Here is a 24,510-nt window from a genome sequence, read left to right on the forward strand (position 1 = left end):
ATTGGTTAACAGACAGAAAATTGGCTAACAGACAGAAAACAGAGTAGGGATAAACGGGTCTTTTTCATGATGGCAGGCTGTGACTAGTGGGGTACCGCAAGGAACGGTGCTTGGGCCCCAGCTATTCACAATCTATATCAATTATTTGGATGAGGGGACTAAATGTAACATTTCCAAATTTGCTGATGACACAAAGCTAGGTGGCAGTGTCAGTTGTGAAGAGGATGTGAAGAGGCTTCAAGGGGATCTCGACGTGCTCAGTGAGTGGGCAAGAACATGGCAGATGGATTATAATATCGATAAATATGAAGTTATCCACTTTGGTAGAAAAAACAGAAAGGCGGAGTATTTCCTAAATGATGAAAGATTGGGGAATGCAGATGCTCAAAGGGACCTGGGTGTCCTTGTACATGAGTCACTGAAAGTGAATGTGCAGGTGCAGCAAGCCATTAGGAAGGCAAATGGTATGCTGGCCTTCATTACAAGAGGATTTGAGTACAGGAGTAAAGAAGTCTTACTCCAATTATATAGGGCCTTGGTGAGACCACACCTGGGGTACTGTGTACAATTTTGGTCTCCTTACCCAAGGAAGGATATACTTGCCCTAGAGGGAGTGCAACGAAGGTTCACGAGATTGATTCCTGGGATCGAGGGACTGTTGTATGAGAAAAGAGATTGAGTAAACTAGGCCTGTATTCTCTTAAATTCAGAAGAATGAGGGGGATCTCATTGAAGCATACAAAATTATTACAGGGCTTGATAGGATTGATGCTGGGAGAATGTTTCCCTTGGTTGGGGAGTCTAGAACCAGGGGCCACAGCCTCAGAATAAAGGGTAGGCCATTCAGGACTGAGATGAGAAGAAATTTCTTCACACAGAGGGTGGTGAATCTTTGGAATTCTCTACCCCAGAGGGCTGTGGAGGCTCAGTCATTGGGTATATTCAAAACAGAAGTCGATAGATTTATGACTAGTAAGGACATCAAGGGATATGGCAATAACGCCGGTGAATGGAATTGAGGCAGATCAGCCATGATCTCATTGAATGGCATAGCAGGCACGAAGGGCCGAATGGCCTACTCCTGCTCCTATTTCTTATGTTCTTAATGGGGAAAACTGCCCAGGTATGTCCTGTCCACAAAAAGCAGGACAAATGCAATCCGGCTAATTACCGCCACATCAGTCTACTCCCAATCATTGCAAAGTGATGGAAGGCGTCATCGGCAGTGCCATCAAGCAGCACTTACTCACCAATAACCTGCTCACTGATGCCCAGTTTGGGTTCCGCCAGGACCACTCGGCTTCAGACCTCATTACAGCCTTGGTCCAAACATGGACAAAAGAGCTGAATTCCAGAGGTGAGGAGAGAGTGACTGCCCTTGACATCAAGGCAGCATTTGACCGAGTGTGGCATCAAGGAGCCCTAGTGATGTGCCATCAATTACTCAAAAGACTGAGGTTAAGCGAGTAACAACCAGGCTTTTATTAACTAAAGAATGAAGGTCTAGTCTCGAATGGTCGACCCGTCCAGAATACTAAGGGACTGGGAGGTAGTCACTTATATACCTGGAATAGTGGGAGGAGTCTGCCGAGGCATGTCCAGACCTGTACCTAGTGGAATACACATACAGACAGGTATAACAGTGGTTTACCACACCTAGTAAAACTGAAGTCAATGGGAATCAGCGGGAAAACTCTCCACTGGCTGGAGTCATACCTAGCTCAAAGGAAGATGGTTGTGGTGGTTAGAGAAAAGAACAGGCATGGTCGGGGGATGGGCAGTTGGCTCAGGTAACTTTAACCATGCAGCTTGAACTTGCAGTTAGGGATAAGAATGCGCCCACTATTCGAGCCAGGGGAACTTAAACAGCAGAAGAGTGGAGACTGTGGGGAAAGAGAGCAAAGGATGGCAATGGACTGTCAAGGATGGCAAAGGAGCTCCCTAGGGAGCTGCCAGGACGAGCGCAACAGCGAGGTCAAGGCCCAGGCGTGGCGCAGCGTGGACCAGCAGCGGGGTCGGGGCCCAGGGAAGGTGCGTGGACCAGCAGCGGGGTCGGGGCCCAGGGAAGGTGCGAGGTCGGGAGGACCACAATGCATCCTACGAAACGCATGCAGAGGACCTGCGAGTGAGTGAGTGAGAGTGTGAGTGTGAGTGTGAGTGTGAGTGTGAGTGTGAGTGTGAGTGAGTGAGTGTGAGTGTGAGAGTGAGAGTGAGTGTGAGTGAGTGAGTGTGAGTGAGTGTGTGTGAGTGTGAGTGTGAGTGAGTGTGAGTGAGTGTGAGTGAGTGTGAGTGTGAGTGAGTGTGTGTGTGTGTCCGGGAATCGATAGAGAAATCGTCTTGGATCCCCTTGCCATTGGACCAAGACCTTGCTCCGTCAAGCCCGTGTGGTAGCTGGTGTGCAACGGCCACCCCACGTTAAAAGAATTCACGCACAGGCATCTTCCACCCTTTAAAAGTCATCCTCGGTTCCGAGGGACTGCCTAAGAAGAGGTTAGAGGTCAATCATCACAGCCCAGAACATCGCTGCAGGAGTTCCTCAGGGCAGTGTCGTAGGCCCAACCATCTTCAGCTGCTTCATCAATGACCTTCCCTCCATCATAATGTCAGAAGTGGGGATGTTCGCTGATGACTGCAGTGTTCAGCGCCATTCGCAACTCCGCAGATAATGAAAGTCCATGTCCCCATGTAGCAAGACCTGGATGACATTCAGGCTTGGGCTGATATGTGGCAGGTAACATTCGCGCCACAAAAGTGCCAGGCAATGACTATCTCCAACAAGCGAGCGTCTAACCACCACCCCTTGACATTCAACGGCATATCCTGTGGGTCACCACTGACCAGAAACTTAACTGGACCAGCCACATAAATACTGTGGCAACAAGAGCAGGTCAAAGGCTGGGTATTCTGCGGCGAATGTCTCACCTCCTGACTCCCCAAAGCCTTTCCACCATCTACATGGCACAAGTCAGGAATGTGATGGTACTCTCCACTTGCCTGGATGAGTGCCGCTCCAACAACACAAGAAGCTTGACACCATCCAAGACAAGCAGCCTGCTTGATTGGCACCTATCCACCACCTTAAAAATTCACTCCCTCCACTACCGGCGTACCGTGGCTGCAGTGTGTACCATCTACAAGATGCACTGCAGCAACTCACCAAGGCTTCTTCAGCAGCACCTTCCAAACGCGCGACCTCTACCACATAGAAGGACAAGGGCAGCAGGTGCATGGGTACACCACCACCTCTAAGTTCCCCTACTAGTCACACACCATCCTGACTTGGAAGTATATCGCCATTCCTTCATTGTCTCTCGGTCAAAATCCTGGAACTCCCTCCCCTATAGCACTGTGGGAGTACCATCACCACAGGGACTGCAGCGGTTCAATGCAGCGGCTCACCATTACCTTCTCAAGGGCAACTAGGGATGGGCAATAAATGCTGGCTTTGCCAGCGAAGCCCATATCCCATGAATGAATTTTTAAAAATGTAGTCCAGGTACAGATGAGCCAAGATCTAATTGAATGGTGGAACATGCCTGAGGGGGTGAATGGCCTACTCTTCTTTCTATGTTCCTATACTGAATCATATGGACCAGTAAGGTCCAATCTTTGATCCCAAATCCGTATTCAGTTGGCTATCAGCCAGGTCAGCAGGTGGACAGCAATTGGACTCAGCATTCTTGCGACACAGGAAAAATTAGCCAAGATTCTCACTTGATCACTATCCAGCAACACATGCTTAAAAAGTTCGCACATTAATGTTAGGTGAGAATAGGATCAAACTCAGCAGTGATGCCGCCGCCGTCGTACACGGTTCAATAGACAACCAATATTTACGACCTAGGATTCACACGAGAAAAAGGCTGCTTGGGGGTGGTTCCTTGTTGCTGGTGCCTGCAAGAGTCTGTTACTCACCTCCTCTACTGACGGAAATTAAAAGAAAATTGGCAATAAAAGGAAAAACAAATAATTAGAACCGAAAATGTCAGTGGAAAGAGCACGATTGCAACCACGAATGGTATAAATGAGGTGCTCAGCCTCTGGGAAGGAAAATTGGATTGATAAAAATAAAAATGTCTCCTGCAAGCAGAAACTCACAAATACAGAACTGTATTCTTGAAGGCCCTAAATTCTTAAACACAATCTCTCTTTTTTCCACATTTACCATGGGAGAAATGATTTAATTTGATCAGTATGCGATTATACGCCGAGAAAATGTTGGCAAGAGCCACGGAGAGAAACCACTGCAGACATTTGGAGTTTTAATGGCCTCTGCTTCCTTTCTTTTGTACTTGTCACAGGACAAAGAGCTTGTTCCATTTTTAGCTTCACCCAAGTCACTGAATAGCTGAATAAGCTATTCAACTCGGCAACCACAGCAGTTTGAGCTGAATTTTACAGGAATGAGACAAGGATGAGAACATTGGCCACTCTGATTCTTTGTGCATACATCTATATTGGGTGAACAACTAAGAGCATTTGCATTCATGTCAGGAGAAAATAGTTTACTTACTGTTCAACAGTTGACACAATCACAATGTGAAAAACATGTTTTTTTTGTGTTGTTGACAGCATGTAAAAATTAGTGACTAATTCGCTGAAGAGACAGAATCATAATCCGGATTGCAAGGGTACATAAAAATAGATTCCATAACTCACCACATCAATCAATTGACCACATCAATGGCAGCTTACAAAGGCCAACTATTAACAGCTTAAGAGCCATTTTGAATATTCAGCATCTGTATGTTTTCTTATGCATAACTTCAGAGAGATTTACAAGTTTACAGTACTGATTACTGTACAGCAGAATTAGAGAAATGTATAAGACCATAGGATATTGCTGAATTCACAAGGTAAATAATAAAATTCTAAACCTGAGTTTGGCAGTTCAGCGACATGGTGCGGTAGAACCTGGGTTTGCACCTGCGACTCTGTGCACGCGGTTTCTAATGAGGCGTGGCCAATGTAGGAGGGAACAAGTCAACTTCATCGTAGAGAGGAGAAGTCAGAGGGTGGATCACCCATAACTAGTAACTGGCCACAGAGTGGCATTAGCAGAGACCTACCCTTTCAGCAGGGGAACAAATGACATGTTGGGAGAAAGTGTATAAAGGGCAAAATAAAGTTTGGAAGCTGTAAATTTTAAGACAGTATTCGATCACCCACACTTCTCAGGCAAAAATAAAAAAAGTTGCATCTCTCTTACTGCGATTGCCTCTTTCCTCATCTCCCACTGTAATTCTGTGCCTCATTCGGTCTTTATTTTTTCGCCCCATCTCCTTTATTCTTGCGCTATATCTCGGTATGTCGTTGACTCCAGTCTCTCTCGCTTTAGGTCTCCTTCTCCTGTCACCCTTCTATATATTTCTAATTCTCTCTATGTCTCAAGGAGCAAAGAAGCCAAGCACTTGGAACAGACCGATAGTCTCGCCAGAATTATTGGGACGATCCTGGTAACCACATGGCTAACATTATGTCAATAGACAAATGATTAACAGAAACCAAATTTGCTAATCACCAGGCTGCCACAAGCTAAAAAATATTACGTTACAAAAAATGAACATATTTGTAAAACTATTTACTTACCACACTGGCGGTCTTTTTTGAGCTGCTTGGTCAGCTTGTGTACCTTGCTGATCGGCAGTTTTTTTTCTTATCTGGTTAATGAATGAAAATGGTATTTGAGCAAATTAGCATCAATCACTTAAATAGGATTTGCAATTAGGCGGCTTTTCATCCAAATGATATTTGAGTCATAAAAGCATTTGTGGTGTGGCAAAAATTTGAATTGCAGATTTAAAATGCGACAGACACAAGTTACATGCAAAACATTTAATGACATAAAATAATTGATATTACACAATAATAAATGGTATTAGAGTTGCTTTGGAGAATAATGATTCTCTGTTGTAAATGCAAACTGGAGATAGGGAGCAGAAGCCAGATGCATGCCCAGGGAGCAGAGCACAGACTGGACTAACGCCCGGGGAGTGGAGCAGATGCCAGTCCCATGACTAGGAAGCAGAGTGGAGGCCAGGCCTTGGGGCAAAGCAGAGGCTGGGGAGCAGAGTAAAGGCCAGACCTGAGCCTGGGGCATGGTGCAGAAACAGATCCAGGTCCAGGACGGAGAAACCTGTTAGGGAGGCCGAGAAAACAGGGAAGAGCAGGCAGGTAGTGCAAGAGGCTTGGAAGAGCGAGAGCAGAGACCTGAAACTCTCAAAGGGGAAAACCATTAGCCTCAGGTTGGCGAGATGGATGCAGAAGCAACACCTGGGGTTTGGGGCTCAGGGTTTTTTGGGCATGTTATTTTCTTGCACAGGTGCAAAAGGTAGCTAACAAAGAGGTTTATGATGTTGTAAATTTTATTTCAAGGCTTGTATAATGCAGGTGGGCAAGGAACTGTCCATTTATATTCCTGCAATGTAATTGGTTGAATTACTTTTAGTTGCAACGTGAAGTTTTTTTGCTACAGTGCAATGGGGAGAAAGGATTTACACAATATGACTATTGAATAACGAACAGAGAAAATAACCAGTTAGATAGGAGGAAAACACACCATAATGAGAAGAGGAAACTTGACAAAGAATGAAAGAATTTGCATTTCTATAGTGCCTTTCAGGTCCTCAGAATTCTCTAAAGTGCTTGACAACCAATGAATTATCAATTAAGCGTGGTCACCATGACGTAGGCAAATCAAGCTGCCAATTTTCACATAGCAAGAGGCCACAAACAGCAAATAGATAAATAACCAGTTAATCTGTTTTGGTGGTGTTGATTGAAAGATAAATGTTGGCCAGGACACTGGAAAACTCCCTGCTCTTCTTCAAAAACGAGCCAAGGGGCCATTTGCATACACCTGAACAGCCAAACAGGGCCTCAGTTTAACATCTCATCCAAAAATGCAGCACTCCCTCAGAATTGCACTGAGGTGTCAGATTATGTGCGTAAGTCTTTGAGTGGGATTTCAACCTACAACATGCTGACGCAAATGTTAGCTGCCATTGAACCGAGCTGGCAGACAAGAAACAATGGCCATAACTTAGATGACAGACTATACACGCATGGTAGTCAAAAAAAAGTGCTTGAAGATACTTTCATAGAACAAAATAAGCACAACTGTCAAACCACAACAATTCTTTGCTGCACACTTAATAACAGTACCTTTAGTCAGCTACAAAATAGAAATTCAATGATATATTTGCATGCAAACAGTTAAAAGGAGTTAAAAGTTAGGATTTACTTGAACCCTTCTACAAGAAGGGGTGACTTGAATTCTTCTACAGGAAGGGATGATCTAACTATATATGCAATCCGAAGCAACCTTTAAAATGCTGCAATACACAAATACCATTGCATCAGTGTTGCCAGGTTCTGTTTCAGTCTGTTGCAAAGAAATGCCTGGCATTTTTTCTTCTGTTGGTCAACAATCTACCAGCATTCCCCAAAATACCACACAAGCTAAAACCCAAGTTAAAAATGTGTTGTTTGAAAGGTTTGTGCATAAATGTAACTGAATATAGAAACAGATAAAGAACCTCCCCACCCCACCAATGCAGTGATGACCTGAAGATCACTGCCAACGTGTGACTGACGTCGCCAGGCAGAGGGCAACAGCTGCTGTTATACAATGAATCTCTCTCTGCACCATTTAAAATGCGAGTGAATAGCAATGACATCATACAGAATGCCACAAGAATAATGTCAGCACAAAGGCTTTGAGAACTCTTCCTGTTATCCCACACAGAGGCAGCATTCCCATGTATGGCTGCTGAGCAAACACTACATTGGAGCCAAATGGAGGGGGATAGGATGCTGGCTCCTACATACTGACAGTAAGTATTAGACTAGGAGATCCAAAAGTATGAAATGCATGCTTTAGAAGGCAAGTTTTTGCAAAGTCTGCTGTTGCAATCAAGGCACTAATGCTGGGTAAATTCCAGAATTGTGAATTCTCATCTCAAGTGAATTTAAATATGAAAATAAATGGAAACATGTAAAATGTCCCCAAGATTCAGTGGAGAGATGTGTAGCACAATTACAACAAATTGAAACTGAATTTTACTTTCTCAGAGAACAGAAAATGAAAACAAGTACTGGGAATGTTCCAGTTTTACAGATAAAACCTTTTTAGCATAAAATCTTATTAAAAGGGAGAAACATTGGCTTAGAAATTGGATTGTGCACGATCCGTATGCAGCACATGCTGCATGCGCCTGTTAGGCTGGCGGCAGGGCCACGGCAAATTGGTCTGGCGGCCTCATTAATATACAGGAAACTCTCTTAACCGGCACCTAAATAACCGGAAATCTCTGTTGACCGGCAAAATTCAGGAGTAGGTTCAGGTAAGTTTTACTTCATATTAGTGGCAGTTCCTGGATCTGTGGCTGTGTTACTGGGGTTCGTGCACTTGTTGCTAAGCAACAGGGACGTTTGGTCTGTGGCCGGAGTTCCTGCACATGTTGCGAAGCAACAGGGAAGCCTGGATTTGTTGCTGTGTACGGAGCTCTCGTACCTTTCAAACTATACCTCTCTGTAATCCGGACTTTCTGATAAACCGGCACCACGCCAGTCCCGTCGGTGCCGAATAATAGTTTCCTGTAGTACCGGCAAGCTGCTTATACTAGCTGCTGTTGCTGCCCCAGAGGTAGACCGCTGGTCACCGAGGAGGAAGCAAGACCGGCTGGCTGGGATGCCAGCCAAGAGCCTAAGGTGAGACTGGGGAGTTGGTGGGAGGCAACTGGGAGGTGGGGCGAGCGGTGGCCAGCAGTTTTAATGTGGAACCAGGAGGACCACCCCTGCTCTTGCAGGCTCCATAGTAACGTGAGTATTTTGTTCAGGGTGAATCAATTTCCCGTTTGGCTCCAAACACAGGCATTAGTCCCCTTATTAGCATATTCAAGGAGCTCGACGCCTGCTGTAGGTGGTCACCAGGGATGTCTCTACAGCGCACAAACGCATATGACAGACCGGTTTCCGATGCTGTTCGAGCGCAGGAGGTTGGCCGACTAAATTGGACGACTTTGCATCTGTTTTCCGCCTGGGTACAAGGTTCAACTTCACACCCATTATCTTGCAAGTAAACAACTCCTAAGCTACAGTAAAGTACTCAATTTTTGGTTTAGAATTTATATTTAGTGATTAAATGGATGGTACTTTGGATTAGGACACTGTACCTTTACTTCTGGGAGGTGGGCTTTAATCTGGTCTAGACTGTCGGAATAATATTCTCTCCTTTCTGCCAGCTACGAGGGCGATACCTGAAATGAGCTTGGCTAATTAATGGTCCTGAATTCACAGCACAAAATAGCTGGTAACTTCGCACCAAACTACAGCACTGCTCGAACAAAACACGAATGGCGTGAAAATTCAAACTGGCATAGTGGGGGGGTGGGGGTGCTTCTCAGAATTCAGGCATATGTTAGTCCAGAGCAGGGGATTTTTAATAGATCACACCTCAAAGTGTTGGTGACTTTCACTGGATGCCAATGGGAAAAGTTCCATTCAAGCACCAATATCGTTCGCCATGAATGTAAATCTCAGCCAACAAATGCAGCAGTGACCACACCACATAAATGAACAGCAAATAAAAACAGAAAACGCTGGAAATACTCAGCCGGTCAGGCAGCATCTGTGGAGAGAGAAACAGAGTTAACGTTTCAGGTTGATGACCTTTTGTCAGTTATATCTCTAACTTGTTTCAGTTCTAATGGAAGGTCATCGACCTTAAACGTGAACTGTTTCTCTTTCTCTTTCCACAGATGCTGCATGACCTGCTGAGTATTTCCAGCATTTTCAGGTTTTTATTTCAGATTTCCATAATCCGCAGTATTTTGCTTTTCTATAAATGAACAGCAGATTGATACGTATCTTAGAGAGCAGCTTATCTTTGTCTTTCAGGTGCTGTTCAATCTGCTGTGCTTTTCTGGTATTTTCCACTTTTATTCATTAGCAAAACCTGCAAACTGCTTCCAAATTATTACAACAGTAATCTATTTAAATTGACAGCAAGTAGTCATCCCATAACAAAAACAAATTGGAAACTTTTCCACTGTCTAGCACTGCTGGCACACTCCATCAGTAGAAGTTACAAAGCACTGATGAAGCCAAACAAACATTCTCTCCATGCCACGAGCAGTTCTTCTTCGGCTGTCCCTCGGAACCGAGGATGACTTGCTTCCACATTAAAAATGAGTTCTCGTGACTGATGAGTCCAATGCGGGACCTACAGTCTCCATCACAGGTGGGGCAGGTGGGTGGGGTGTATGGCGTTCCGGTCCGTCACTGTTGGGGTTGTCCATGAGGGTCCTGACGTTCCAGGTCCCGAACTTCATTTTAAAGGGCGGAAGATGCCTGTGCGTGAATTCTTTTAACGTGGGGTGGCCGTTGCACACCAGCTACCACACGGGCTTGACAGAGCAAGGTCTTGGGCCAATGGCAAGGGGATCCAAGACGATTGGAGACCAGGCTCTGCTACAACGGCCTAGCATACACACAAACATACTCCTACTGTCCTCCTCCCTCCTTCCCGCAGGTCCTCTCCGTCTGGGTTTCGTAGGATGCATTGTGGTAATCTAGACGGCAGAGGTGTCTGGGAATTTGGAAGCTAAGTTTAAGTGAAGAGCCAGTGCTCACTGATGAAAGAGTACAGTGATACCCACCTTTCCACCCAGCAAAGGATGACTGCAAAAAATGGCATGTGTGTGGCAGGGCTTTTAGATTGTGTTGTAAGGTCAGTATTGTTCAACTAAGTTTCATCACCTCAACGAAACTCTGCCTGTCCTTACAGCTCTCAAATTCAAAACCTCAGCTACTTCCACCTTCGTAACATCACAAGTCTCTGCCTCTGCCCACCTGCTCCTCAAACCCTCAGCCATGCCCTTGTTACCTCTAGATTTGACTATTCCAATGCTCTCCTGGCCCGCCTCCCATCTTCATAAACTGCAGCTCTGCTGGTCACATCCGAACTCGCACCAAGTCCTGTCCACCCATCGTCCCTGTGTTCGCTGACCTACATTGGCTCCTGGTCCAGCAATGCTCGATTTTAAAATTCTCATCCTAGTCATCAAATCCCTCCATGACGTCGCCCCCTCCATATCTCTGTAACCTTCTTCAGCCCTACAACTCTCCGAGATCTCTGTGCTCCTCCAATTCTGGCCACTTGCGCATACCCAATTTATAATCATTCCATCATTGGCGGATGTGTCTTGAGCTGCTTAGGCCCGAAGCTCTGGAATTCCCTAAATCTCTCTACTTCCTTTAAGATGCTCCTTAAAATCTACCTCTTTGACCAAGCTTTCGGTTACCTGTTTCAATACTCTTATGTGGCTGTGACAAATTTGGTTTGATAACAATCCTGTGAAGCACCTTGGGATGTTTTACTATGTTAATTGTGCTATATTTGTTTAATATTAAAAGTAAATTAAGAGACCATAAACTTCCAAACATGGAACCATTCAATTAAACGTACATCCAGTCAAGCTGGGGTTTTGTTACACAGGCATCAATCATTCTCCAGAACCTCACCCTCTTGGCAACCCCGATTATGTAAAGCTTACATTAATGCCCAATGCGGTCCTCATCTAACGTATACATGCAGCTTCCAGCAGGATTCAGGTTTAGGATGGGAACTCTTGCTGATTCCCCCTCCCCCCCACCTAACCAGGAGTTCAAGGCCAACGGCTAAACTGGCTGAGATCAACTGAATCAGCACAGACTAGGAATCGAACCAGAGTTCCTCCTGGTCAGTATACCTCAGTACCACATCATCCTATGCATATTTACTCACTGAGCTGATTACACATTATAAATGATTGCACAGATTATAATTTCCAGTGGTGGAAGAAACACCGGTGATAAGTAACAGATTATTGCACAAATGGGTAAAGTAAAGTACATTGCTGTGTACTATGCAAACATGGCTTGCAAAGCATGCAGTCCTCTTACCAACACTGTATGCACGTGCTCTGAAGATGGACAGTATTACATTTCGCACTAAGTAAAGGGAGGTTTAGCAGAAATAATCTGCATTCACACTTTGCCTCTCAGCTGAAGTGCCATTTCAGACTCGAGAAACAATTTTAACATTGCCAACATGTGAACTGCTGTCCCTGCTCCCTAAAAAGGGAGGCACCATTATTACAACACAAAAGCAAAATATTGCAGATGCTGGAAATCTAAAAAGCAGGAAATGCTGGAAATACTCAGCAGATCAGGCAGCATCTGTGGAGAGAGAAACAGAGTTAACGTTTCAGGTCGATGACCTTTTGTCAAAACCATGTCTGCACTTCACTTAATTTTGTCCTGGTCTGCTTCAACAAACTAGTTAATATTCTCTTACCCCTAGATCGTTTCACACTTAGCAGGGCCCGAGAGGTTGGATGAGCGGGATTGTGGCGTATGAATTATACTTTTATTTACAGAACAAAATGACCCTACCAAGGCAGATATTCTTTCATCTTCATTGCACATTTTTACACAATATAGGATACATCAAAGTAGTGCAACTTAGGATCCTGAAATGGCATTTCAAAACCATAAGAAACATAAAAAATAGGAGGAGTCAGCCATTTGGCCCTTCAAGGCTGCTCCGCTATTCAATAAGATCATGGCTGATCTTCTACCGCATCTCTACTTTCCTGCACTATCCCCATATCCCTCGATTCCCTTAATATTCTAAAATCTATCGATCTCTGCCTTGAATATACTCAACGACTGAGCCTCCACAGCCCACTGGGGTAGAGAATTCCAAAGATTCACCACCCTCTGAGTGAAGAAATTTCTCCTCATCTCAGTCCTAAATGTCCTACCCCTTATCCTGAGACTGTGACCCCTCGTTCTAGACCCCCCCAACCAGGGGAAACATCCTCCCTGCATCCAGTCTGTCTAGCCCGGTCAGAATTTTACACGTTTCAATGAGATCACCTCTCATTCTTCTAAACTCTAGTGAATACAGGCCTATTCGACCCAATCTCTCCTCATACGACAGTCCTGCCATCCCAGGAATCAGTCTGGTGAACCTTCGCTGCACTCCCTCTATGGCATGTATATCCTTTCTTAGGTAAGGAGACCAAAACTGCACACAGTACTCCAGGTGTGGTCTCACCAAGGCCCTGTACAACTGTAGTAAGACATCCTTGCTCCTGTACTCAAATCCTCTTGCAATGAATGCCAACATACCATTTGCCTTCCTAACGGCTTGCTGCACCTGCATGTTTGCTTTCAGTGACTGGTGTACAAGGACACCCAGGTCCCTTTGTACAGCAACATTTCCCAAGCTATCACCATTTAAATAATACTCTGCCTTTCTGTTTTTCCTACCGAAGTGGATAACATCACATTTATCCTCTTTATACTGCATCTGCCATGTATTTGCCCACTCACTCAACTTGTCTAAATCACTTTGAAGCCTCTTTGCATCCTCCTCACAACTCACAGTCCCACCTAGTTTTGTGTCTTAATTTACCCTTTGGCTCCCTACCTGCAAGATGGCAGTATGCACTCAAGACATCAAAGAACAAAGTCCAATATCAGGCAGTGCCTCTCTAGCAGTAGAACCCCCCCTGCATTTCTTTCAAGGACACGACTGCTACCAACGACAAAGTAGTTGCACATGCGCAGTTTCAATGGTTTCTTGGTTGTTCTTGCCAGACTTCGTAGGCTGTGGTCGCTGATAAATTAATGTGGTTTGTTCGTGAAATAAATCATCTTTGTAATTATTAGAAGTAAAGATACTCGCGGTTTCCAGTAATTTCGAACGCATTTCTGGTCGCCGATGTGGTGGTGCGATGGTGGGGTCCGGCTCGGCTCCGGGTTCCTCATGTGTAGCTGGTGTGCTTGAGAAGCAAAAACTCCTGGAGTTTGTCAACAATCAGCATCCACCATCCACCACAAATGCAAGTAATAATAGACATGGTGTAATGTTAAAAATTAATAGGGAGGGGGTGGGGAAAAAGAGATCGCTGCTGCTGAACTGAGCAGAGAGAGAAAGCCTATGAGAAGAGAACAGTTATGCACTGCCGAACTGAGCCGAAAAGAAACTTGAAATTGGCATTTCTATCGGCTTATGTTGAATTGGTGTTTCTATCGGATTAATGTCGCAGAATTCCAGCAGCTTTTGGCAGCTTCCGGTTCTTTGGCAGCAGTCACTCCGTTCTTTCAATTAGTTTTGAAGACAAAAAGTTGTTTATAGCACCAATCTGGGAACACCACCACCAAAAGAACTGCAGCAGTTCAATAAGGTCCACCATCTTCGCATGGCAACTGGAAATGGGCAATAAATGTGGCCATACCAGCGTCGCCCAATCTTGAGAATTAAAAGAAATTCAGATAGCAACGTTGCTGCATTGGTGTGCCTCAAAAAGAGTCTGACTTGACTATGTACAAACTCTATGGTAGTCCTATGGATTGAAGTAAACAGCCTTCCCCGATACTTTCTATGATCAATGATTTCAAATTTGGTGTAAAATACCAATGACAATCTAGGAAAGTCATTATAGGGTTAAATTTTTGCCTGTGTTCAGAGGGTAGAACCCTTAAGTGTAAATGTATACCCCAAGGGATGGGCTGCTCTGCAGGGTATATGATGCCAATGGGGCCCATCATCTCAGTGGGTGTTGCTAGGATTGTTAGGTGTCCAGTCTTGCAATGTCCCCTTATGTGGGAGACTCTCACGCAATACTTGACACAGGGTGCCACAGAGGTCGTCTTGGTGCCAGCTGCTGTCAAGTTCTTAATGCACTGTGATGCTTATAGGTCTTGCATGGTCCTCAATGCCAATAGAGCAGTGATGTCATTCATTACCAGTCTAAGACTGGTTCTGGATAGTGTCAGCTTGGGGCTGGTGCCAGGAAGCATTATCTTAAGGCAGCTGATCGTTCTCGATGAGTACCATGCCATACCAATTTGGTTCCCTTACCCAATCTCTTTATTGGACACTCATTACCCATGCTCACAAGATATATGTAGCACCCAATGCCAATGAGGATTCTATGGCAAGCAATCTCAGACCAGATGCTCCAGCTCTTTATGTGGTATTCAATTATTATTGTATGCATTTTACATTTTCTGGGTCATTGTCTTTATGCAAGCTAAGCAGAGTCCTTGTGGTTGACAGAAGCCGTAGCAGGTGCTGAAATTTTTGGGACAGCAGAATGAACTTTATATGTACACCTGGTACAGAGAATGGGCTATTAAAATTTGTACAATGCTTGAAACCTTCCACAGGGGGTTAAAATACATATACATCTCATTCAAAAATTTATAAGATAACTGTCCACTGGTTTCCTGTATTTATTTTTTTGAAGCCTAACCTGAACAGGATATTAGAAACTTGATGATTTACTTAAAAAAGTAGACATCACCTATTCTTAGAGTCAGGTCCAAGAATTAAAGAGATTAACAATATTAGGAAAAATTATTAATGTTGGAGTTGGGAAAAAATAACTAGTGCACAGGTGCATGCTCGCCTTGTAAGAAACGGGAGCAGCAGGCCACATGTCAGCACCGGTACAAATGCAAACATTTTTGTTTTACATCAAACATCTGGAAACAATTTAGAAAAGGGTCAGGCGACTGCAAGGTGCCGATAATGTGGAATGAAAAAGAATGCAAGCCACGCCATAGAAATTCAACAGAGACACTCTCAATCCAGTGCAACTTACTAAACCCGGTTTCCTGATCATTGTACATTTGACTAGAGATTTCCGCACAATAAATAGCTCACTGGGTATTGAGTTTAGTGTAGTGTGACAACCCTGGCACACTTAACCTTCCTTCCTAGGTATAATGCAATGGGAATGAAAGAGACCACATCAGTTACAGTAAAAGCAGGGAATGTTTACTGCAGCTTCTGTGATCTGCCGAAGGCATACGTAGAATATGAAACAGAAATAGGTTTCCTAGAATATCATACAAAACTAGCATAACCTGAACTACTGCATTTATCCTTATGGACTCAGAATACGTCAAGTAATTGTCAACTTAAATAACTAATTTAAAAATGACATTTAACTGCTTCTTGGTGTCTTCTAATGCCACTAAAAGCCAATAATGAACAGTCGCCAGTCCTCAAATTTCTTTGCTTGTCTGAAGAAATTCCTCACCTCAGCTCAGCACCGCCCTTAAACAGCTCAACTGAGATGGAGCACTAAGCATTGGTGAAATCATGGGAATTAATACCCACCTCATCACCCTGCAATCCCATAGCCAATGTACATTACTACTGAATCACTAAATCATTGAATAACTATTACATTCCCCACAGTGTATTCACGGGTTGAAGATCTGATGGAAATGGTTGTGGATCTGATGGAAATGGTTGTGGAGGAGGCAGAGAAAGTTTTTATAAAAAGCTGAAGTTGACAGCAAGAACCTGGGATTAGTCCCTAACTATTTGAACAATTCCCTACATTACAGCAGTGGCTAAACTTCAAAAGTACTTCATTGGCTCTAAAGCACTTTGGGATGTCCTGAGGTTGTGAAATGTGTTGTATAAATGCAGGTCATTCTTTTTTTCTTTAAATAATACATTAAGTAAAGTGGTTACAACAGACCAATGAGAAGATATGCACAAGATACTTAACATTTTTGTAATTGGATATTTAATTTTTAAAATATATTTTTGCAAACTTTATATTTTCATTTATGTATTAAATATTTAGAAAAAATATATTTCTGTAAAGAATTAGATGCAAAAAATTAGGAATTAGCTGTAAAAATGGTTATTTATGTACAAATATCAACTGTCTCCAGTCAGAGTGCACCACTGGAGCATTTAAAGGTGAAGAGTGAAGACCCAGTGAGCAAGGTGCAGTGATTATAGTGCTGTTGCCAGGTCTGTGAGGCAGCACCTTCCATAAACATAGCCAGCCTGGTGCTGTTCTATTACGATAGCAAAATACTGCAGATGCTGGAAATCCAAAATAACAACAGAAAATGCTGGAAAAACTCAGCAGGCCAGGCAACATCCGTGGAGAGAGAAAGAGAGTCAACGTTTCAGGTCGAAACCCTTCGTCAAGACTAAAGAAGCACAGGGAATGAAATAGATTAAGAGGCCAGGCTGGGAGAGAACAAAAGAGAAGAGACATTAAGAGGTATTCAAAACGAGACAAGATGGTGATAGGACTAGTGGAGACAAAAGACGGCTCTAGATTAGGTGTGGAATGTGCTGGCAGAATGGGAGACAGCTGCCATGTGGGAGAGAGAGGAAAAAAAGGGGGGGGGGGTGGGAAGGCCAAAACAAAGGTGTGGATAAAAAATATAAGTAAAAATGTAATAGGAACCAAGGTTATGATCTGAAATTGTTGAACTCGATATTGAGTCCGGAAGGCTGTAAAGTGCCTAATCGGAAGATGAGGTGTTGTTCCTCGAGTTTACGTTGAGCTTCCGTGGAATAATGCAAGAGGCCGAGGATGGTGAGGTCCGAGTGGGAATGGGGCGGTGAATTAAAATGACAGGCGGCCGGAAGCTCGGGGTCACCTTTACGGACTGAACGGAGGTGTTCCGCAAAGCTGTTCTATAACTTGCTGGTGTAGAAAGTGACCTTTCCCCAGGAAGCAATGATCTGCTTGATCTACTGGGAAGGTCAACGTCGACAAAGCCAGTGCAGTCAGATGGGGAGCAGAAACTAGGTTGTTAGCACAGAAGGCAGGATACAGAGACAAGCCTGAAGTTGGATGCAATACATTTACAGTCACATACATGGCTACAATTAACCAGCGAAATGTCAATGGACATACAGTGCAGACAGGACAAACAGAATATTTTTTAAACTGCAGATTTTGTCTGTAAAACCTAATTATAAAGCAGGATTGTTTGTGCAAAGCAAATACATGGGCTAAGTGGAATGATCCACTTGCAACATCGGTGATTTCATGTCCAACAGATTTTGGCAGTTATTAATGTGGGAATAGATGTGCTCTGTATTGCAAGACCTCAAAAGCAAATAACCCCATTTATCTAAAAAAGTCAAATATCAAATTTACACAGACTGGGTTACCAGAATGATTTTGGACTTGTGCACTTTTGCATTTGTACCACTGAAGAAACATTTTAATTCTTTTCTTCAGAAATGCTTTTAAAACCAGTACGGTCTTCCACATTCATGTGATTGCAATTGTAAGGCTGCTTTGCCATACAAACAAAATAATTATTTTTAAAAGTCTTTAATGCCTTCCAGTAAAGTTGACCCTCCCCAACTTGGAAGAACTCCCATCCTGTTGCACAAAACTCAATTTGCAGTATATCGCAAATCCACTGGAACTCGTGACTTGACTCACATTTGTCTCTCTGCACTGCTCTGCTGTCTGTGAAAGGCATGACTAATCATCATGTGAGACCCGTGTCCCAGAAAACTCCTACATTTTCCTTCAGAAACTGATCCAAGGAAAAACAACGTAGACATGATTTCACCTCATTGTGTGAATGAAGGGTCCTCTTAGAACCCAGCTGTATTGCAATTCAAAGCATTGTATTGAAGTTACTAATATATAACACTTTTAAGACCAGTAACTGACATCATTGTTTGAACTTTTTCTATAAATAGAAACTTACTGTGCCACACATCACGTGCAGTACTTTTAATGATATTGGGAAAGGAAATATGACTGTCATTTGCGTTGCAATAAACCTTTCTTCAGTGTTTCGAACACTAAGGGGGCAACATTCCTGAATTTTAATGAAAGTAGATGCAAGTAAAAAGTGACAGATTGGATGTAAAAAACCCACTAATGATCTATACATCGGTGTTCAGTATTGCTCTTACGATTCCGACCACTCCAAAAATAAGTTAACCAATATCAGCAAAAAGTGAGGGGGGAGAAAGCCGACGAGCTTGCTAAGCACTTTGTTAAAGTCATTGAGGAACACGTGCAGCTTTTTTCCAGTTGGTGTCAATGAATAGTAATATTTGAAAGCATCATAGCAGTAATAAAAAGAAATATTATGTAGAGGTACTTTTTTTTTTTGCAGAATATTGATGTAGTAGCTATTGATTGAAATTCACATCAGAGCAGGAGGGGGGAGGGCTTCTTGAGCACGGGCCTTCGATGCAAGCAAGATAGTCTCGGAAGCAGTGGCACACCGCAAGAATCAGCTGCCTGGGCATTATGGAGGAACAGTGCACGGGCAGGAAGACTCCGTGGGGAGTGATACCTGGTCCATATAAACTTGTAGCTAGTCAGTCATCTGCAATACATTATCCGTGGTTGTGGAGGGTCACTACTTTCCTCAATTTTAATGCAACAAAGGCCTTTTCGGCACCCAGAGAACATTTCAGAGTGAGACACTGTCTTTTGTGCAACTGATGATTTCATAAATCACACATTGTAAGAGTAAAGGTTAATTTTTTTTTCCAATTATGCACTGCTGTGTGTGTTTAATTTGGCACATTTGTCTCTTATGTGCCTGAATCTCTCTGTGCTGGTTGTGCATGTGGAGAGTCTAGGACTAGGGGACATAGCCTAAAAATTAGAGCCAGGCCTTTCAGGGGTGAAGTTAGGAAACACTTTTATACACAAAAGGGTGGTAGAGGTTTAGAACTCTCTTCTGCAAACAGCAGGATGCTGGTCAATTGTTAATTTTAAATCTGAGATTGATAGACTTTAGTTAACCAAAGGTATTAAGGGGTATGTGGCAAAGGCGGGTATATGGAGTTAGGTCACAGATCATCCATGATCGCATTGAATGGCGGAACAGGCTCGAGGGGCTAAATGGCCTCCTCCTGTACCGATGACAATCTCACCGTTATGGTAATGTGTAGGTTAGCACCAGAAAGAGGAGCTCTGAAAGCTACCAGATGTTTTAAAAATCCAATGTCCTTTGGGGAAGGGATCAGTCATCCCTATCTGGCTTACATGCAATTGCAATGGAGCAGGTTGGATATGAAAATAAATTAAAACAACCAGCCCAAGCACACTCCATCCTTCCTGTGAGACATTAGAACAAGCGTTCCTCATTCTCAGAGGGTGTTTATTTGCTGCTGTGGTTGCCTGGTGTTATCAGTAATAAACAGTGCGACAGCGGGACCAGTGAGAGCAGCGGAGATAAAAGGAGCAGCGCCCCGAGCCTGAGAGCACAGCGAGAGTGGTGGGGATAAAAGGAGCAGCGCCCCGAGCCTGAGAGCACAGCGAGAGTGGTGGGAATAAAAGGAGCGGCGCCCCGAGCCTGAGAGCACAGCGAGAGCGGTGGGAATAAAAGGAGCAGCGCCCCGAGCCTGAGAGCACAGCGAGAGTGGTGGGAATAAAAGGAGCAGCGCCCCGAGCCTGAGAGCACAGTGAGAGTGGTGGGAATAAAAGGAGCAGCGCCCCGAGCCTGGGAGCACAGCGAGAGCGGTGGGAATAAAAGGAGCAGCGCCCCGAGCCTGAGAGCACAGCGAGAGTGGTGGGAATAAAAGGAGCAGCGTCCCGAGACGAGAGTGGTGGGAATAAAAGAGTGGCGCCCCGAGCCTGAGAGCACAGCGAGAGTGGTGGGGATAAAAAGAGTGGCGCCCCGAGCCCGAGAGCACAGCGAGAGTGGTGGGAATAAAAGGAGCAGCGCCCCGAGCCTGAGAGCACAGCGAGAGCGGTGGGGATAAAAGGAGCGGCGCCCCGAGCCTGAGAGCACAGCGAGAGCGGTGGGGATAAAAAGAGTGGCGCCCCGAGCCTGAGAGCACAGCGAGAGCGGTGGGAATAAAAGGAGCAGCGCCCCGAGGCTAGAGCGAGAGCGGTGGGAATAAAAGGAGCGGCGCCCCGAGGCTAGAGCGAGAGCGGTGGGAATAAAAGGAGCGGCGCCCCGAGCCTGAGAGCACAGCGAGAGCGGTGGGAATAAAAGGAGCGGCGCCCCGAGCCTGAGAGCACAGCGAGAGCGGTGGGAATAAAAGGAGCGGAGCCCCGAGCCCGAGAGCACAGCGAGAGCGGTGGTAATAAAAGGAGCGGCGCCCCGAGCCTGAGAGCACAGCGAGAGCGGTGGGAATAAAAGGAGCGGCGCCCCGAGCCTGAGAGCACAGCGAGAGCGGTGGGAATAAAAGGAGCGGCGCCCCGAGCCTGAGAGCACAGCGAGAGCGGTGGGAATAAAAGGAGCGGCGCCCCGAGCCTGAGAGCACAGCGAGAGCGGTGGGAATAAAAGGAGCGGCGCACCGAGGCTAGAGCGAGAGCGGTGGGAATAAAAGGAGCGGCGTCCCGAGCCTGAGAGCACAGCGAGAGCGGTGGGAATAAAAAGGAGCAGCGCCCCGAGCCTGAGAGCACAGCGAGAGCGGTGGGAATAAAAGGAGCGGCGCACCGAGCCTGAGAGCACAGCGAGAGCGGTGGGAATAAAAGGAGCGGCGCCCCGAGGCTAGAGCGAGAGCGGTGGGAATAAAAGGAGCGGCGCCCCGAGGCTAGAGCGAGAGCGGTGGGAATAAAAGGAGCGGCGCCCCGAGCCTGAGAGCACAGCGAGAGCGGTGGGAATAAAAGGAGCGGCGCCCCGAGCCTGAGAGCACAGCGAGAGCGGTGGGAATAAAAGGAGCGGCGCCCCGAGCCTGAGAGCACAGCGAGAGCGGTGGGAATAAAAGGAGCGGCGCCCCGAGCCTGAGAGCACAGCGAGAGCGGTGGGAATAAAAGGAGCGGCGCCCCGAGCCTGAGAGCACAGCGAGAGCGGTGGGAATAAAAGGAGCGGCGCCCCGAGCCTGAGAGCACAGCGAGAGCGGTGGGAATAAAAGGAGCGGCGCCCCGAGCCCGAGAGCACAGCGAGAGCGGTGGGAATAAAAGGAGCGGCGCCCCGAGCCTGAGAGCACAGCGAGAGCGGTGTGAATAAAAGGAGCGGCGCACCGAGGCTGAGAGCACAGCGAGAGCGGTGGGAATAAAAGCAGCGGCGCCCCGAGGCTAGAGCGAGAGCGGTGGGAATAAAAGGAGCGGCGCCCCGAGCCTGAGAGCACAGCGAGAGCGGTGGGAATAAAAGGAGCGGCGCCCCGAGCCTGAGAGCACAGCGAGAGCGGTGGGAATAAAAGGAGCGGCGCCCCGAGCCTGAGAGCACAGCGAGAGCGGTGGGAATAAAAGGAGCGGCGCACCGAGCCTGAGAGCACAGCGAGAGCGGTGGGAATAAAAGGAGCGGCGCACCGAGCCTGAGAGCACAGCGAGAGCGGTGGGAATAAAAGGAGCGGCGCCCCGAGGCTAGAGCGAGAGCGGTGGGAATAAAAGGAGCGGCGCCCCGAGGCTAGAGCGAGAGCGGTGGGAATAAAAGGAGCGGCGTCCCGAGGCTAGAGCGAGAGCGGTGGGAATAAAAGGAGCGGCGCCCCGAGGCTAGAGCGAGAGCGGTGGGAATAAAAGGAGCGGCGCCCCGAGGCTAGAGCGAGAGCAGGACCAGTGAGGATAAAAGAAGCGGGAGCGAAGGAGAGAGCAAAAAAAAATCAAGGGAATGATGTCACAGGTCAGCACGTAGGTGATTGGTTGATGATTGGTTGATGAGTATTAACTTTTTCCTTTCTCTAACCTAGGACAGTGGTTTAAACTATAATGTACTGTATTAAATGTATTGCTTAACTAGTTAAACTTATTAATATAATGCTAAATAATCGTTGAATAAAGAGTTTAACTAATTAAATAAATAAAATAAGGCTAAACTAAGATATGGCAGGGCAGGTTGTGTGTCTGGACTGCAGTATGTGGGAGTTTGTGGGCAGCGAGTCTGTCCCGAGTGAACACGTCTGCAGGAGATGCCTCCATCTCAAATCTCTCCGGCTCAGAGTCATTGAGCTGGAGTGCGAGTTGGAGACACTCCGACACATAAGGGAGGGGGAGGAATTTCTCGACAGTTTTATCCAGATTACAGTCACACCTCAGAGGAAAGCACAGGTTCAGGAAAGGGAGGGCATGACTGTTAGGGAGATGGGTAGCAGGGATTTAGGAGAGGTTGAAAAGGAGGTCCTGCAGACACTGGTCCTGTCCAACAGGTATGATGTACTCGCTACCTGTGAGGACAAGGAGAAAGACTGCAGGGAGGACAGCCACAATGCTGACCAAGGCACTGTGGCTCAGAAGGCTGTGGTGGGGGGGGGGGGGGGGGGGGGGGGGGGGAGCAGAATAGGAATGTGGTAGTGATAGGGGATTCTATAATTAGGGGAAGAGAGAGCAGCCTCTGCAGCTAAGAATGAGAATCCCAAAGGGTGGATTGCCTACCTGGTGCCAAGGTAAGGGATATCTCATGGTAGCTGGAGAGGAACCTGGAGAGGAACTTGGAAAAAGGGAGGGGGTAAATCCAGTTCGTGGTCCATGTTGGAACAAATGACGTAGGCAGGAACAGGGAGGAGATCCTGCTGAAAGAGTACCAGGAGTTAGGCTCTAAATTAAAAAGCAGGTCCTTGAGGGTAATAATCTCTGGGTTACTGCCCGAGCCATGTGCAAATTGGCATAGAAGCAGACAGATCAGGAAAATTAACATGTGGTTGAGGGCTGGTGTAGGAAAGAGGGGTTCATTTTCAATGGGACACTGGCACCAGTTCTGGGACAGGAAGGAGCTGTACCGATGGGACAGGCTCCAACTGAACTGGGATGGGACCCATGTCCTAGCGGAAAGGGTAAATAGGGAGGTGGCAAAGGCTTTGAACTAGTAAGATGGGGGGAGGGATCTACAAGAAATGTAACCAGTCTAAATATAAACAAAACAGGGAGAGAGCGCATAGGAAAGAATAAAGGAAGGATGACAAGGGAATACATAGTGTTACAGAACAGGAGTCTAAAAAGATGGTTAAACATAAAGTGAGAGGAAATCCTATTAAAAACGAGTTAAACTGTCTGTACAGCAATGCACACAGTGGCCTAGAAATTCACTGGCCTTAGCGCCGCTTTTGAGGCGCTAGAGGGCCTAGCACCGAAGTTATGGCCAGTTTAGAAATTGACAGGGGCCCTAAATCGGCGTTAGGCCGGTAGCGCTGCGCCGGCACCGATGACGTCATCGGTGTGCGCAGCGTCCCGGTTGCCATGGTAACCCGCCCGAACTCGGAAATTGAGTTGCGGCCGCCTCGCCCGTGGCAGCCGCAAGCAACGTTCTGGCAGAGGTGCCTTACAGAACTTTGCGCCGGCGCATTAAAGGCCCCGCGGCGGCCGGCCGCTTTCCCGCCGGCCGCCTGGCCGCAGCTGCCTCCCCGGACTTCCCCCCCCCCCGGAACAGAAGCAAGCCCGGCACTTGTCCGAGGTGCCGGGCTCATTTTTAAAAAGATTATCGCGGGCCGCGGCCGGGTGCAGGCAGCTCCTCCTTAACGGAAGGAGGAGGCCTGCACTTCCCGAGCCTGCCGCACCGCAGCGGGCGCCGCAGCGCCGGAATAGCGTCGCAATGCGGCGCGTGTTTTGAGGCGCTGAGACCCCTCAGTAGCGCCGGCAGCCGTTTGGGCGTGGCGTTACTGAATTTTTGGCGCGCGCAGGGGGACTTAGCGCCGGCACTAACTTCCGGCGCTAAAGCCCTCGCTGCGCCAAAACCGAATTTCTAGGCCAGTGTCTGTAATAAAACAGGGGAGCTGGAGGCAATCATGCTTTGCGAGGAACCAGACATAGTAGGGATTAC

General features: G+C 46.3%; 1 protein-coding gene across 8 annotated transcripts in view; it reads right to left on the reverse strand.

Annotated features, from left to right (window-relative positions):
- gng7 (guanine nucleotide binding protein (G protein), gamma 7) overlaps positions 1-24,510 on the reverse strand; it is a 211,419-nt gene that overhangs the window by 60,032 nt on the left and 126,877 nt on the right. For all 8 annotated transcript variants that reach the window (XM_086004480.1, XM_086004482.1, XM_086004477.1 and 5 more), the window contains one exon: positions 5,590-5,660. The gene's annotated coding sequence lies outside the window, so the exon portion shown is untranslated. The remainder of the gene's footprint in view (positions 1-5,589; positions 5,661-24,510) is intronic.

This window comes from Somniosus microcephalus, chromosome 13, assembly GCF_052327205.1.
Source record: "Somniosus microcephalus isolate GS21.2 chromosome 13, FLI_Smic_1.0, whole genome shotgun sequence".
NCBI lineage: Eukaryota > Metazoa > Chordata > Chondrichthyes > Squaliformes > Somniosidae > Somniosus > Somniosus microcephalus.